Source organism: Delphinus delphis, chromosome 7 (assembly GCF_949987515.2).
Source record: "Delphinus delphis chromosome 7, mDelDel1.2, whole genome shotgun sequence".
Classification (NCBI taxonomy): domain Eukaryota; kingdom Metazoa; phylum Chordata; class Mammalia; order Artiodactyla; family Delphinidae; genus Delphinus; species Delphinus delphis.
In genome coordinates this window covers 74571525-74586983 of record NC_082689.1, presented here as the reverse complement: position 1 = coordinate 74586983, position 15459 = coordinate 74571525, and the positions used below count along the sequence as shown (strand labels likewise).

General features: G+C 42.0%; 1 protein-coding gene across 1 annotated transcript in view; it reads left to right on the top strand.

Annotated features, from left to right (window-relative positions):
* The first annotated feature begins 6376 nt into the window (after positions 1 to 6376).
* Positions 6377 to 15459, top strand: part of GPD2 (glycerol-3-phosphate dehydrogenase 2) — a 134178-nt gene continuing 125095 nt past the window's right edge. The window contains exon 1 of the mRNA XM_060016776.1: positions 6377 to 6714. The gene's annotated coding sequence lies outside the window, so the exon portion shown is untranslated. The remainder of the gene's footprint in view (positions 6715 to 15459) is intronic.

Sequence of the window (15459 nt, the reverse complement as noted above, 5' to 3'; positions counted from 1 at the left end):
ACGACATTTAGGGTCCTCCCTGATAATTCAGGAAAACGTCTCCATCTCAGGATCCTTAATTAAATCATATCTGTTAATACTCCCCATCCCCCATATAAGGTGACATTTAATGGTTCCAGGGAGGCCACTATTCAGCCTACAATAGGATAGCTTTTAAGTCTTCACTTTACCTCCTTAAGCCTGGGGATAATTTGCATTCACATAGCTCCAAAGCAAGAATGTAAATTGTGTCTAGGGTGAGGAAAATCATGGAAAAGCTAGAATTCCACCCTGCAACACTTTGAGACCCACTGTAGGAAGGCCATCTTTGTGAGGGCTGGACTTTTACTCTTTTTCAAAACTCTGAGAGGCTCAGTTTGATAGTGAAGAGCACATGCTCAGGAAAAAGTGCCTTCCTCCACATTTGACTATTGAAAGATATTTTTAGAACACACATACTCTAAATTTACTAGGAAAAAAATTGTTTTTTCAGATGCCCTGACACCAGTTTCTAGCTTTTTATCACATGTCAAACTGTCTTAGTTCTCAGAAACTTGACCAGGGTTGAAAGTTAGGCAAGAAGGAAGTGGGATTATCTATTTACAGTGTGTTCTAGAGACTGTTAATAGACTTTCCATTAAATTTTCAAATTTCTCTTTGATAAAGGTTACATTGAACCATTCTCTTCTTTTGTTTTATGCCCCCCAAAAGAGCTATTTTAAAAATAAATCTTGGGCTTCCCTGGTGGCGCAGTGGTTGAGAGTCGGTCTGCTAAGGCAGAGGACATGGATTCGTGCTCTGGTCCGGGAAGATCCCATCATGCCGCGGAGCGGCTGGGCCCATGAGCCATGGCCGCTGAGCCTGCGTGTCCGGAGCCTGTGTTCCGCAACGGGAGAGGCCACAGCAGTGAGAGGCCCGCGTAACGCAAAAATAAAATAAAATAAAATAAACTTCAATATGTAACTCAAAGATAACAGAACAAAAATTCTCTACTTTTCCATGGTTCATTTTCTGGCTTTGCATGATGCTTTTGCTGACAGAGGAGGAATGAAGATTTCCTTTTGAGTCCAAGGTATTTGCTGAGGGAACAGCACCTGTTACTCTCTGGCCTATACCCCTGTGTGTAAAGGACTTTCCTCTTGGCTTGGAAGAAATTAGGTCATTGCCCACATGCTTCAAGGCTGCTGAATTAAGACACAACGTTCTTCTTATTTTAAAGCTGATCAGGCACAGGCCTAAACCCTGTCCTTTGCTATTGTTGCTCTATTTTTTTGCTATTCAGATTCACTCATTCAAAACAAAATCACATTATAACATTAGAAACTGTAGTCAAGTTTATTTTAAGCATTTACTGCTGAGATTGAAGCCATCTCCAGGTTATGTAACAGGTATTCAGACACGGAACTGAACAAATCTCCAGTTTCTTGGGCTGTTTACTCTCGGCTTATTTGCCTCTTTCACTGAATCATAAACAGTTACTCTGAAGAACCCAATCCTCCATTTTGTTTCAGCTCCCACATCAGAAGCTAATACATTTTCATGTTCTCTGCATGAGTTATTTGGGGCATATTTGCTTGCCCACAACCTTCCTCCTGCTATTAAATAGGAGGCTATGTTCCAGAGACAACATTACTCAATTTATATCACCAACATTTGTTTTCAGTGCTGCCTTGTCCAAAGAACAAAGTGGATGCCTGCCCAAGGAAGTTCATATTTCCTTTACCCACAAGACCTTTACATCTAAGTAAGTTTCCTGGTGTCACTTTATATTGATGCCTTAAAAATTTATTTCAAGAAGACTTTCCCAGATTCTTATAAAGCAGAAATAAACCTTAAAGAACCCATTAAAATATGGGTTAAACCTATTAAAATATATTTAGTATTTTCATTTCATCTTTTCAAGGATCATATACCGTACGATTACCTCATTCTTGATCCTAACTCTTTGAAAATCACTGATGTGGGAAGATTTTCTGTTGGATATTTTTAGATGTGTATAATTCTGCTTTTAAGAATTCAAGTAACAAGGAGGTGGAGGCCCACTAAATGATAAATGAACTGCTCTAATCTCCAAGCTCCAAAGGTTCTGGTCCAGTCCTGTTCAAGGATTTAAGATTTTTCTGGACAGCACTGCTAATCTTCTAAAAACTCCATATTAGTGGGTTTTTGTTTTTGTTTTTGTAAGTAGTAAACTTGAAGTCTTTGTTTAATGTTTGGTTATCTTCTTAATGTTGTAACTGTTGTTAACAATGGATAAGATTATAGGTACATACAGTACTTCCTAAATTATGGAAAGTACTAAAATAATAGAATGGAAGAAAGATGTGAGCATACACAGCAATCAAAGCTCAGAACAAAGGTGTCTTGGCCAAGTGTTGGGCCATGAGTCAGAATGTGTGGGGTTCAGGGCAGGGAAATGACATTGGTGATACTTTTATCGACCATCTACATGTTAGGCATTTTACATATATTATCCCATTCAGTTCCAGTTTGGCTGTTGCTAGCTGTGTTTTCTTGGGCATGTTACTTAACAATTTTGTGCCTCAATTTCCCAGTTTGTAAAAACAAAGCCAAACCAAAAAACTCATAGTTATTCAGAGTATTAAAGATTACAAGTACTTTGTTAAGGCTAGTGCCTGACACAGAGTAAGTAGTACTGAATGTTTGCTATTCTCAATATATTTTCACTGATAAGGAAACTGAGGCTCTGAGCGGCTAGAGGTTAAAGAACTTAGAAGAGGATGGATTTGAAGCCCACACACTGTTCTCTATACCAAGCAGTTTCTCATTTTAGTCTTGGCTCTATGTTAGGCTAACTCTGTAACTTTAGGGAAAGTACTTAATAATTCTGGGCCTTGGTTTCATCATGTGTAAAACAAAAGTCTGTGAGTTGATAACATTTATGGCCCCTTTCAATCTTTACATTCCATAATTTTATTATGAGCTTTGATAACCAACGAACTCTCGGGGAAAATGTGTTCCTCTCTAGAAGTGGGTAGGGACTAAAGCAGTTGACCCTGGGCAGGTGGTAAATGGTCATAAAAGGTGAGTAATAGAATCACCAATGGAAGGTTCCCCATTTGGGGGAAAGGTCACCCCCAGCAGTTGGGTTGAAGATGTCTAAGCGTCAGGGAACCTACTCTCCAGGCTTGGGAAAGGAAGAACTTCTCGCTTGTATTGTTACACTAGACTATAGAAAATAACCCAAATTTACCTGACAACACTACGAAAGCAAGATAAACTAATGGCAGGCGAATTTAGGCTTTGTTTACATAGGAATGAAGGAAAAGGGGAAAGCTTTTCAGATTTCGGTAGCCATGTGAGCCTGAAAACCTAGGATAGACCTGAAGTTTCCATAGGCACATGAGAAAAGAGTTAGGTGGCACCAGGGTTATTTGACACCCTCAATCTGAAAGACAGTAAACATAGTTTCATTCCAAATGCTGAGTCATGCTTAAGGCGACAAGGAGAAACACTTAAGACTCTTAACTTCTCTGAGGTACTGGTAGGGTCAGGAGATCGTTTTCTGCTAAAATAATTAATTCATGTTTTTAAATTTAGTTATGATAAGTGCTTCCCCTCCTACACCCTCACTCAGTTTTCTCCCTTTTTAGCCCTCAACATGTTTGTTTGGTTTTGTTTTAATTCCATGAGAAGCTGTAGCAAGTGTATGTGTGTAGGGAAGACTTTTTTTCTTTTTAATATTGTTTTGTATCTAGTGTAATACTTAATTTTGAAGAGTCATTTCTCAATGAATGATTATTGCCCTCCTCCCCATAAAATTATCTTAACAATGAAAAGAAATTGCTTATCCATATGGGAAATTACATTACTGTTAGATACCTCAGTCAGCAGCCAAATTCTTTCAGTGGAATTCTTATCATAATAAGCGAGACCCAGGGGCAGAGGTAGAGAGGTGGAAAGCCACTTTAGGTACTCATAAATAGTAACCTAAGTTTTAAAGCATCATGTTCAAGGCTAAAAGGAAAAAATTATTTTTATCCTTTATTCCTTCTAGAAGATACTGATGGAGTAAACACGGCAGAGTTCTTGATTTTGTAAGTCTCTGTCGGTCTTAAAGCAGAAGGATCATAAACCTCTTTTGAAATTATCTAGTGTATATATTGAAAAGTTAATTTTTTTACCACTTTTGCCTTGAATAAAAGTGGATGCCTAAGTTATGATAACTACAAATCAGCTATGTTTTTATGCAGTAATTGGAAGTAATTATTTTACAATGGTTTCTAATTAAAAATTGTTTTCAAGGCTGTAGTTGAAATTAGATGTGTATGGAGCATGGGGAAGAGGAGGGCTGAGGTGGGTTGTTTAGAAAAAGAAGATCCAGAGTAAGCTGTATGCTTATCAGGCATGTTAAGCTTTCTTATCTCTCCTCTCTTAACCCCTCCCCTACACACCTTTTTCATTTGATACCTTTCCTGAATTCCACCAATGCCTGGGGTCCTCCTGCTTTCCTTTGGTTGCTTTGTGCCCCAGCCTTGGCAAGTGAAAACTTGTCCAGTGCTTCTGAGTTTTCTCACCTCAAAGTTCTCTACCTCCTCCCATGTGCTATTCCGTCAGGGTCTGATTTGGATTGGACCATCATGGGTGGTCATGGGTTACGGATGAGAACTGAATCCCTGCTGGCTTGTTAGGTAGCAAGGTGACCAGGACTTGTGGGGAAAATAAACAGCAGACATAATAGGGCTCGGAACAAATTGTTCACCTGAGCATTCATTTCATATCAATGAACAATTATAGAACATCTATTATGTTATAGGGACTGTGCTAGGTACAAAAGTGAATATGTTGTCTCCATTTTCCAAGCACTGAACTGTCCTGGGAGAATCAGTGGGAAGAAAATCCAGGACTGGCACCTCATTCTGCCAGATTATTCCTTTTCTATGCAACGTGTTGCTCTTCTAGACAAACGTTTAGGATTTGAAAAAATGTGAAAGCAATGGTCTATTAGAGGGGTTCTCAACCCTGCCTGGGTGCTCACGTGGATCATGGGGTGGGGGTAGGGTTTCAACACTGGTTCCAAGCTGTAGTGTGCACCAGAATCACCTGAAGGGCTTGTTCAATCAGCTAGGCCCCTGGCCCCAGAGTTTAAGAATCAGGTAGTCTGGAGTGAAGCCGGGAATCTGCATGTCTATCAAGTTCTCTGGTAATGCTGGCTCCCCCAGCTACACCTTGAGACCCATAGTTTTAAAATATAAAGATTTCCAGGTTCCATTCACCGACTGATTCAACTGGTGTGGGGATGGGAACCTAGCATTGATCATTTAACACCCCCCCACCCCCGCCCCAATCCCCTGCTGTTCCACTGGATAGACTACCCATTGGATAGGCTGGTTTCCTGTTACTATGAGTTTGGGACCCAATGAAACTACATATTCCTCTGGGTCAACTATAATAATTATCTGGTATTTAAAGAAATTAGTGACAATAAATAATTGGCTGAAAAAGCCCCACCCCTGCGATTTTGTTTCAAACTAATTTGGCTGCCTTTTTTTGGAAGGCCTTTCCAACCCTTCCCTGGGTATTTTCCAGTACCACGGTAGAAACGTTACGTGTAAAGCTCCCAGAGATCTTCGGAGGAAAGACCTTAAAGAAATGGGTCAATTTGAACCCCATCTGCGTCCTCCTTGGGCCCCCTTGGCCTCGCCTAGCACTTCTAGTGCCAACAAGTGAGCTGGGCATGCTCAGTGGGCAGGGTCGGTTCTGGAGGTGCAACTGGGAAGCTTGCAGCTCTGCTGCCCGGGCTCTCCCCTCCCCCCACCTGTAAGAGGCTGGGCCCGAGGAGCCCGTGCTCTGCATCCCACCCCCTGAAGCTTGGGCTTGGTTTTCCCTGCGGGTCTTCTCGCTGACATTCAGGCAGGGGTCAGGCGGCCGGGCGCGCCTCCAGAGCGCGCGGGGGGAGCACGGGCGAAGGCTTTGGGCTCTGACGGTGGGGTCCCAGGGGCCCGCCTGCCTCCCAGACGCGTTTCTAGGCCCAGGGAAGCCTGCCTGCCGAATAGGGGAAGCCAGATTCGGGGGCGGGTAACGAGAAATCAGGTAAGCCAGTCCCGCCGGCGTGCAGGCGAACGAGTGTCTCCTCTCTCCTGGGCAGGTGGCGAGGGCGGCCCACAATGGGGAGGGCGGAGGAAATCCGACACCTCCGCCGTCTTCCCCCGGCCTGGCCCCGCCGAGGCTTCCCGGCCCGCCAGCTGGCTGGCGAGGCTGGGCGGAGGGTCTCGAGGGAGGCCGGGCAAGGACGCGGGCAGGGCCTAGGGCCAGGGCCACGCACACGCCGCGCCGCGGCCCATCCCCGCGGGCCCCGCGCCGAGGTCTAGTCATGTTCATTTGGAGGCGGAGACCTCGCTCGTTCTCTGCCCGCTGGTTCGCAACGCTTCCCCGCCTTCCCGGCCGGGTCCCCCGCCTCCATTTCCGCGCTTCCCCGCTGGGTCGGCGGAGCCTGGGCCCGAGGTATTCAGCTGGATGTGGCGGTCGCGCCGCCGGGGTCGACCCTCGGGGAGGGGAGCGGGAGGCGCGAGTTTCGGGGGAGGCGGGGGCGCGGCTGCTCTGGTGCGTCGGGTTACAGTCGCCCAGCTTGTTCGGGGCGAGTGACATCCACGCGCGCCTCGCTGCAAGTATCCGGACCGAGGCGCTGATTCGGGGGAGGCAGAGACTCCGCCCAGGCCCGCGGAAACGGGTGCTTCTGCTCTCTCTCCCCTCGCGCGAGAGGATCAATCTAAGGTGTGTGCTTCCCGGGAGACCCCCGTGCCCCCGCCCCCTGGGTTCTGGGGCGGGGGGTGGTCCCTCTCTGACCGGGTGGAGTCCGGTGTTGGGGTGGGTGGTGGCAGAATCTGGGGAAAGATTTAGAATTTTTCCGCACCGACAGAACGTGGGCTCATTCTTACTGGGAGCGGGGCGGTGGAGTGGAATACTTTTGCCTCCTTGGTTAAGTGGCAGGACTTTGGGGTGAGGGTTGATGTCTAAATGAAAGTTTGCTGCAAACTTCTGGCTTGTGGATGCAGCTCGTCTGAAAAGGACTGTTGCTCCCTTCTGAAGCAAGGGAGGGAAAGATTCTAGAAGGGGACTGAGGCTTCTTTGAGATCTTAGCTGCTGGAGTGTGACAGTTTTAGGAGGAAGTGGAAGGTGTACCCTGATGAACTTAAAACAGACCCTACTCCCCACGTAGTAACTTCTGAGTCAAAAATAGACTTGAAGCGTGCTTTGGTAGGAACGTATAGCCCTGTGAATGAAGGGCTGATCTGGAGCCCTTGACCTCTAGCCTGCCTTCCGTCTTCTGCGAGGGAGCATTCACTCCGGGAACTGCCCTCCTCAGGAGTTCCAAAGAAGTTTACACATGCAAGTTCTCCTAGTGACGGGGCCAACCCAAATTATGCAACACTTTATAAATATCATGGGAAAGGGTGGGGACAGCTATAGAAATAGCTAACAACTAATTTAGTCAACTTTTATACTTGTATAAATAGGTATGGGATGGAAAAGTAGGTTCCACTGAGTCCTCATTGCTTAAAACAAAACAATTTTGCATACGTTCCCAGGTTTAATAGATGTGAAGTTTTGGAGTGTGGAGGGTAATGGGAACTGCCACACGGGGGCCAGGCACTTCCTGGTAGCTACTGACCACTCTAGTCGCTGAGTGCCATTGCTCAACGCATACCACGTGCAGCCTGGGGAACCTTATGATGAGGATGTTGGAACCCTCCTGCGTTTCTCATAGGGGGATTATGTCAAGTTACAACACTCCCTTGGTTTTTCCAAATCAACTCGTCCAATGATGCAGCGGTACCTTAGTAATAATGGATAAAGATGGAATTTGGGGTTTGAGAACCAGCATTGTTGGAGCTGTCCATTCTGATGTCTCACATAGTCACTTTATTTTATAGACATTCTGAGTAGCATTAATACTCTGCTTCCTTCTCTCTGCCTCTGATTTATTAAAAGACGCAATGGCTTAAGCTCAGTAATTGACAAGAGGGCCAATCGTCAATGCCTCCCCTCTTGTTTTTGTAACTATTTAATCGCAGAGATGTTTAGAAATATTTGACTATCATTGTACATAAGTCATATTGGCGAATAATTATAACTCTCAAATTATCCCGTTTGCTATTAGTTTCTGCTTTCATTACTAGAATGTACGTTCTGTGAGAGGGCGTGGGCTGCCTCACACACTTTCGTATTTCCAGTATCTAGAGTGGTGACTAGTTTGTGATAAATGTTTTCTCAATGAGTGACTAAACTGTGGGACAAACTCTAGCTGGATGTAGTGGGGGAAGAAAACCAGAGATTTTGGCTTTAGGGAAACTATTCAACCTCACTGGGCCTCAGTTGTCTCACTGACAAAATGTAGATAATAATATGTGATATAACACGTAAAATCACTAGTGATGTTCCTTTCAGGTAGTAGACTTCAAAATATTACTTTCTTCTTTCTTATATATTTTACTTTTTATATTCAAAAAGGGAAGACTTGGGGAAAGAATGCAGATAGTTGGATAATTTAGCTCTTGCATGTTGTGAATGAATTATCCAGGTTTTTTCCCCGTTAACTTGGTGTGTGTGATAGAAGGAAGGGGGAGGGGGAAGTTAGTGGCAGCTATGGTTATTAGAGACAGGAAACAATTTCCAGATCACTATGTAATTTCTCCTCTTTATTTTTTTAATGTGATGAAGTTTCTGCTCAGGTTTTCCAGAACTTGATTTTTTTTCTACTTGTCAACAACCAGACTCACTAGGTTGTCCTAAGTACAGAAACAACACTTTAGAAAGAGCATTAGGAATCAAACATCTGTAACACTTGACTTCTTAAATGAACTTTTCTGTAGTCTTGTGCAGCATTATATAGTAACAAGATAAAGAAAAATATGGTTATCCTGCTTTTGAGAAGGTTAGAGTTCATTTAACAAGGTAGAACGTATAGATGTTGAACAGTTACAGACCAGCGTAAGATCTTGCATAGTACCGTACCCAATGGTTATGGAAGGGAGAGGTTAACATGCGCTCAAGTAGCTGGAGACAATTTTGTGGTGAAGAGAATATCACTTCAGCAACAGAGAGACTTAAAGTGTCCTGAAGATTACAGCGGATCATTTTTGTTTCAAGAATGTTTGTTATTTTGTACTTCAGTGTATTAAAAAGCCAAACAATCATATACTTTCAAAAGTAAACTTTCTATGGAAAAGCATATTAGAAACTTACAATACAATTCTGTACATGAACTAAATGATACTTTTCACTGTGTCTCTGAAGTTTTAAAGCCTAGGATTGGAGTTAAAAATTATAACTTTTCATTCTTGCCACTTTTAACGCCCTTGCTTAAAACAAAGTGTCAGATGGCCTGCCTTTTACTCTCTCCAGTTGTATATAATAGGATATTGTTTTCATCTGAAGTTTCCGGGGAAAATTACTAGTCATTAAGTTTGGGATCCCCACAACTGGCTAATTTTAGATGGTGTTATAAAAGTGGTTTTAGATGCTCTTCAAAATACTCAGGAAATTCCACGAGGATTCATCACCTTTGAGATAAGAAGGCAACTTGGAAGTTGTTTTATAGAGGAAGAAGAAGCTAATAAAAGGGTGTGTTGTATATTTCCTTGTTTTAGAATTGTTGACATGATGGGGGAAAGAAATGTAGGCAGGGGGGAGAGATGATCAGATTCAACTGCACGTGAGAAAAACAAGGGCCAACGTGGCTACAAGCCAGGAAATGTCGAACAACTTTAGACCTCTTCCTGTATTACCTGACCAGGGATTGATCTCAGGAGCATTTTAGGAAAAGGAAGCTTGAGGAGCTAATGGTTTGAATACCTGAGGATGCTGAGGTAATGACTGTGGTCAGAGTTTGTCTAGAACTCCAATTTTGTGTCCTGACGTGAATGTGACCATTTTTGTTTGTTTGTTTTGGTTTTTTTTCCCCTTGTTTCCCAGGATTTTCACCTTTTTTTGGCAGTTCTTACTAGTTCTTTGGGTTAAATATTTCTTCCTATATCGTATCTGTGTTCTTATTTCCCATTTTTCAGTTGAAAATTTTCTGTTGGTTCTTTTAAAATACGGTTTCTGATTTGTGCAGCAGACAAAACATTGTTTCTGATTTTAATTAGGTCAAGCTCTGGTTCTGTTAGTTCACTAAAATTAGTGGGAAAAAATTAACTAATAGAAAATGTTGCCCTCCTAAGTAAAAATTTATTGTGACAAAATGTATTAACGAAACTCTAAAGCATTACTTGGGGATATCTTTTACTTTTTCTGGCAAAATGAAATGATTACTGGTGTACTTTATTCTGTAGCAGTCAGATACTGTTAAAGTGTGAGCAATGACTGTTTCATTTAGATTTTTCTAGCCTCAGATTCTTTAAATAGTGATATATCCTCTATGGAATTTCATGTTTGATTATCCACCTATATCCTTCAAACCCCACAAATTATAACAGAGAGGCTGTTTTCTGAAAATGAGGTTTCTAGAAGCTGCTACTGTCAAATGACACGGTCTTCGAGTATGACTCGCTGACACACGCTTAGAAAGCTTTATTACTTACCTCATACGCACCAGTGACCACTAAGTCTGGTTGGTTATTCACACTAGGAACAAAAGTTGATGTTCAAGGTAAACATTTTAGGAAACTTTTCACTGGGATTTTATGAGTTTCAATAAAACACAATGAATTTCTACCTGTATTTGAAAAGTGATGAAAATAGTACGGCTCAGAGTACTAGGTTCTCAAAAGTCGTTTTCCTTTTGTTTAAACGGAAGAAAGAAAGGATGTTTTGTTTCGCTGCAGTAATATCAGAACTGCTTTGATCATATCACTCTTTGTTCCACCCTTCCGTGGGTCACTCTGCCCTATTGTATTAAATTCTAAATATTTATCTTTGAAATCATGGACGTTTCCGGTCTTGCCCCAATATTAAACTTCTGCCCTTCTCTTCCTCGTGATCTAGTCGAACTGGACTACGTGAAATTCTCTAGATCTGTTTTATTCCTACCGCTGCCCCTATGCTAATGTTCTTCCGTCTACTTTACCTCTTTAAAATCCTACCAATCCTTGAATGTCCCGACCACAGGCTACCAGTTTTGTGATGCTTTCCTTCACTACCCCAGTGAGAAGTGTATTGTACATTTCCTAAACTCTTCAACTACTCTTTTTATGCCACTCGTAGGTATCTCATTTACTCCTCTGTATGGTCATTATTTGAAAACATGCATAATTTCCTTTCCTGCAGAAGATCATGCAGAGCAAGGGCTGGATCTTACACAATTTTATAGACCTCGTGTGCCCAACCCAAGTCCCTGCATGTGGGGACACCTAGTAAATAGTTGTTGAATGAATGATTGACTCATAATTCGCTCATCCCTTAATTACCAAGAATAAGTGATAGAAATGGTTGGGGTGTGATTGGACAGCAGGTAACACACAGGCAGATGCATTTCAGATAATCAGTTAAACTGAATCTTTATCTTTTTTCAGGCCTCCCTTTCTCCCTATACATTTGGCAGTTCTTATATCTAAAGGATATTTGTTTTAGGAGGAGGAAAGGAAATTGCTGCATTTGAACCAAAGTTATAAAAGCAATCTGTGAAGAAAATCAGTGGAGGAATCTGCAAATGAGGAGGTCATTTAAGATCTGCTAAGGAGTCACCTTTGTCAGGGCTCCTAGGGCTCCCTTCTCTTCACTAACTTCTCCCTTTTCCCCCACCTGCCTACCTAATCCAATCTCTTAAGAAAGAATCCAGAAAATTAATTCATAACAAGATGACTGATAAAATTAGCTTGTCGCTATGTCAAAGGTCTCTGGATTCTAAGGGGACAAAACCTTAGGGACCATTTATGTAGGCTATGTAGAAGGAGCTTTGGGGGTGGGCAAGTGTTTACTTCTCTGCATTCCTGAAGTCACATTATAGCCACCTGCCTGTGGCTTTGGTCAGTCTCTGCACCTGCCAATTTCTTCCTCTGTAAAATAAGGTGGCAGAACTGTGTGAATTTAAAGCCGTAAAAGCGCGAGGTGTTTTATTGCTCTTGTCGTGTCTTGCAAGGGGAAGCCAGTCATGGTCAGTGGGCTCTGTTCACCTCTGGACCTGGCCTAACTTTTCCTCTTACTTCCCCAAGTTTGGGATGTCCTTTCTCTCAGCCTCTCCAGATGTGGCATTCACTTGGGAGGATGCTGCATTCCCTGCTTCTCCCTCCTGGCTTGTGCTCATAGGATCTGTTACAACAAATATCCTTTCACTTCTCTCTTTATTTATGTTGCCCTTTTCCCCTATCCCAACCCACCATTAAGTAGCTGGGATATTTATCTAAAAATATATGTATTCACAGAATTTTAAATAGGAAGGGGGTTAAAGATCTAACGCAACACTGTCTTTTTATTATTGATAATAAATAATAATGATAAGTATCATTTAGAGCAATCACCTTTTTCTAGGCCCTGTGCTACGTACTTTGCACACATTATTTCGCATATCGACAGTGAACCATGTTATATCACTGAGGAAACCGAGTTCCAAAGAATATAAGTGACTTACTCAAAGCCACAGTTATGTTCCAGTATGACAGAAACTCCCTTTTTTTTTTTTTTTTTTGCTACTTTGGATTCCCCTGCTCGACTCATTGAACTTTGCCTTTTAATACTTCACTTCCTAATACTTGGTGCTGTGGGTCAACAGTTTCCACCAGTGATGCTGAATTTGTTCAGACATTGAATGCATAGCACAGTATGCCTGCCTGAAACAATATTCCTTTTTTTTTCTTGTTTTCCATGTTTTTCTTTATTTTTTTAATTTATTATTTTTATTGCAGTAAAATTGCTTTACAATGTTGTGTTAGTTTCTGCTGTACAGTGAAGTGAATCAGCTATATGTGTACATATATATCCCCTCCCTCTTGGACCTCCCTCGCACCCCCCCATCCCACCCATCTAGGTCATCACAGAGCACCAAGCTGAGCTCCCTGTGCTCTACAGCAGGTTCCCATTAGCTATCTGTTTTACACATGGTAGTGTATTTATGTCAAACCTAATCTCCCAGTTTATCCCACCCTTCCCTTCCCCACCGTGTCCACGTGTCTGTCCTCTACGTCTGTGTTTCTATTCCTGCCCTGCAAATAGGTTCATCTGTACCATTTTTCTAGATTGCACATATATGAATTAATATTCAAAAAGACACATGTACCCCAGTGTTCATTGCAGCACTGTTTACAATAGCCAGGACATGGAAGCAACCTAAATGTCCATTGACAGATGAATGGATAAAGAAGATGTGGTACATATATATAACGGAATATTTCTCAGCCATAAAAAGAAATGAAATTGGGTCATTTGTAGAGATGTGGATGGACCTAGAGTCTGTCATACAGAGTGAAGTAAGTCAGAAAGAGAAAAACAGTATTTCTTTTGATTTGACTTCTAGGAACCATGACATTGTTAAAATCCTCGTTAGCCTTAATGAATGTGGAAACAGCCTGCAACTTGGTATCAATCTGCATTTTCCACTCCTACACCTCGGTTTGTGAATGCAGGTGGGAAAATGAACACCATCATGCAAACTGGAGGCACCTACAAATTTATGTTCTCTAGCTTTAGCCACAGGGCAGTTCTTTTATCTTTGCCTGTTTCTAGACAGCATCTTTTCCTATTTCTCCCCGTAGTTTTTCCAAACCTTCTGCATTTTCTTTGAGCCTTTTGTCCCACTGTGCGTTTCTTTACCAGAAAATGATCGTTAGTGGTTAGAGCAGACTAAACTGTTCTAACAGAAAGATCTGAAAATAGACAAAAGCACAAACACAACAGATGTTTATTTCTTGATCATGTCATAGTCTTGGTTGGTGGATGGCTTTCCTCTAATTGATGACTCAGGCATCCTGGAACCTTTCATTTTCTGATTCTGCCATCCCTTAGGACTTTGTTTTCAAGCGTCTTCAGCTTCTCTGAAAGAGAAGAAGCATATCCACTTTCTCAATACTTAGTCTTGAAGTGAATGTAACAGTTCCACTCACATAGCATCAGCCAGAAATCACGTGCGCAGTCACACCTGTCAACAAGGGGAGATTGGAAAGTCCAGTCTGGCTGGGAGAGGAAGAGATTATGGGTTTTTGGTGAAGAGTCAGCTGTACCTTTCACAGTGTCCTTGCCTCCTGTTATACTGAGAAAACAGAGATATCATGTCAATATTTTGATATCTTAATATTTTGTTCTCCTTTCCACATCTTCCCTGTATCTGAATATATTAACTCCATCATTAACTACCAACTTAGAGGTAGAGTTATCCAGAGTTTATGCTTTCCCCAGTACTCTAAATCCCCCATTTCTTCAGCTAGCTTACTATATGAAGTTTCTCCATGTTTACCTGCATTTTAAATATTTACAAGAATGTTCAAGATTCTCCCATCACAATAACAAACAAGACCAAATCCCAAAGCTATTCCTCCTCTCTTCACTCCCCTCTAGCTACATGCTCGTTCTCTCCTTTCTTTCAAGCTACACTTCCTGAAAGTATTTTATATGTTGTTTTTCTACTTCATTACCTTCCATTCACCCCGCAACTCTTGAAAATTTGGCTTCTACCTTAAATGAATCTGTTCTTTTTATGATTATTGGTTTCTCCCCGACTGGCAAATCCATAGGAGCTTACTGCTTGAAATTTCTGTGATTCTGCTGATTCCCTCCTTTGTGAAATTGAACTTTCACCGGGCTACCAAGACACTTCATTCTTCTTTTGGACTACTACTTATGGGTCTCTTTGCAGATTCTTCCCCTTGATGTTGTAGTTCCCAGGGTCTGTTCTTAGTTCACTGCGTTCTCATTGTAGATGTTCTCTGTACCATCAAGTACATCTATATCTTTGATTTCGATGATTTCAAATCAACATCCCCAACCAGACCTCTTCCTTGATTTCAGACTCAGTGGATATTTTCACAGTCAAGACAGGACTCATAATCCCCCTCCCTGCCCCCATGAGGCTTTTCCTCTCATTGAAGAGCACCACCATCCTTTCTCCCACCTGTATCATCCACTCATTTAAGTTCCTCAGTCACCTAATATGTGCTAGGCATTGTTTTACAAATTAAAATTATAGTGGTGTACAAAACAGATACAGTCTCTTCTCTTGTAGCATTTACATTGTCAGGGAGGGGGAAATTTTCTCCTCTACCTGTCTTGACTTCCTGTGGCTGGATTAGTAGCAAAATTGACATAAGATATTAACAGGAGAAAAACAAATTTTAATTCATGCACTCAGAGGTCTCATTGAAATGGGACATAAGAAGTGGCCAAAGCAGGCAGCTTTTATATTTTTAGATAAAGAAACAATAAATTTGTGAGGAATTGACAGGACAAAGAAATTTAGGTTTTGGTGCTCAATTAGTAAGGAACCTAACCAGAGTTTGGACTTGAAGAAGTAACCAGGTTTGTTTATAGAGGCGTCTCTGCCCAAATTCCCTATCTCTGGCCTAAAGGGTGTCCTACTTCCAGATTCAGGGA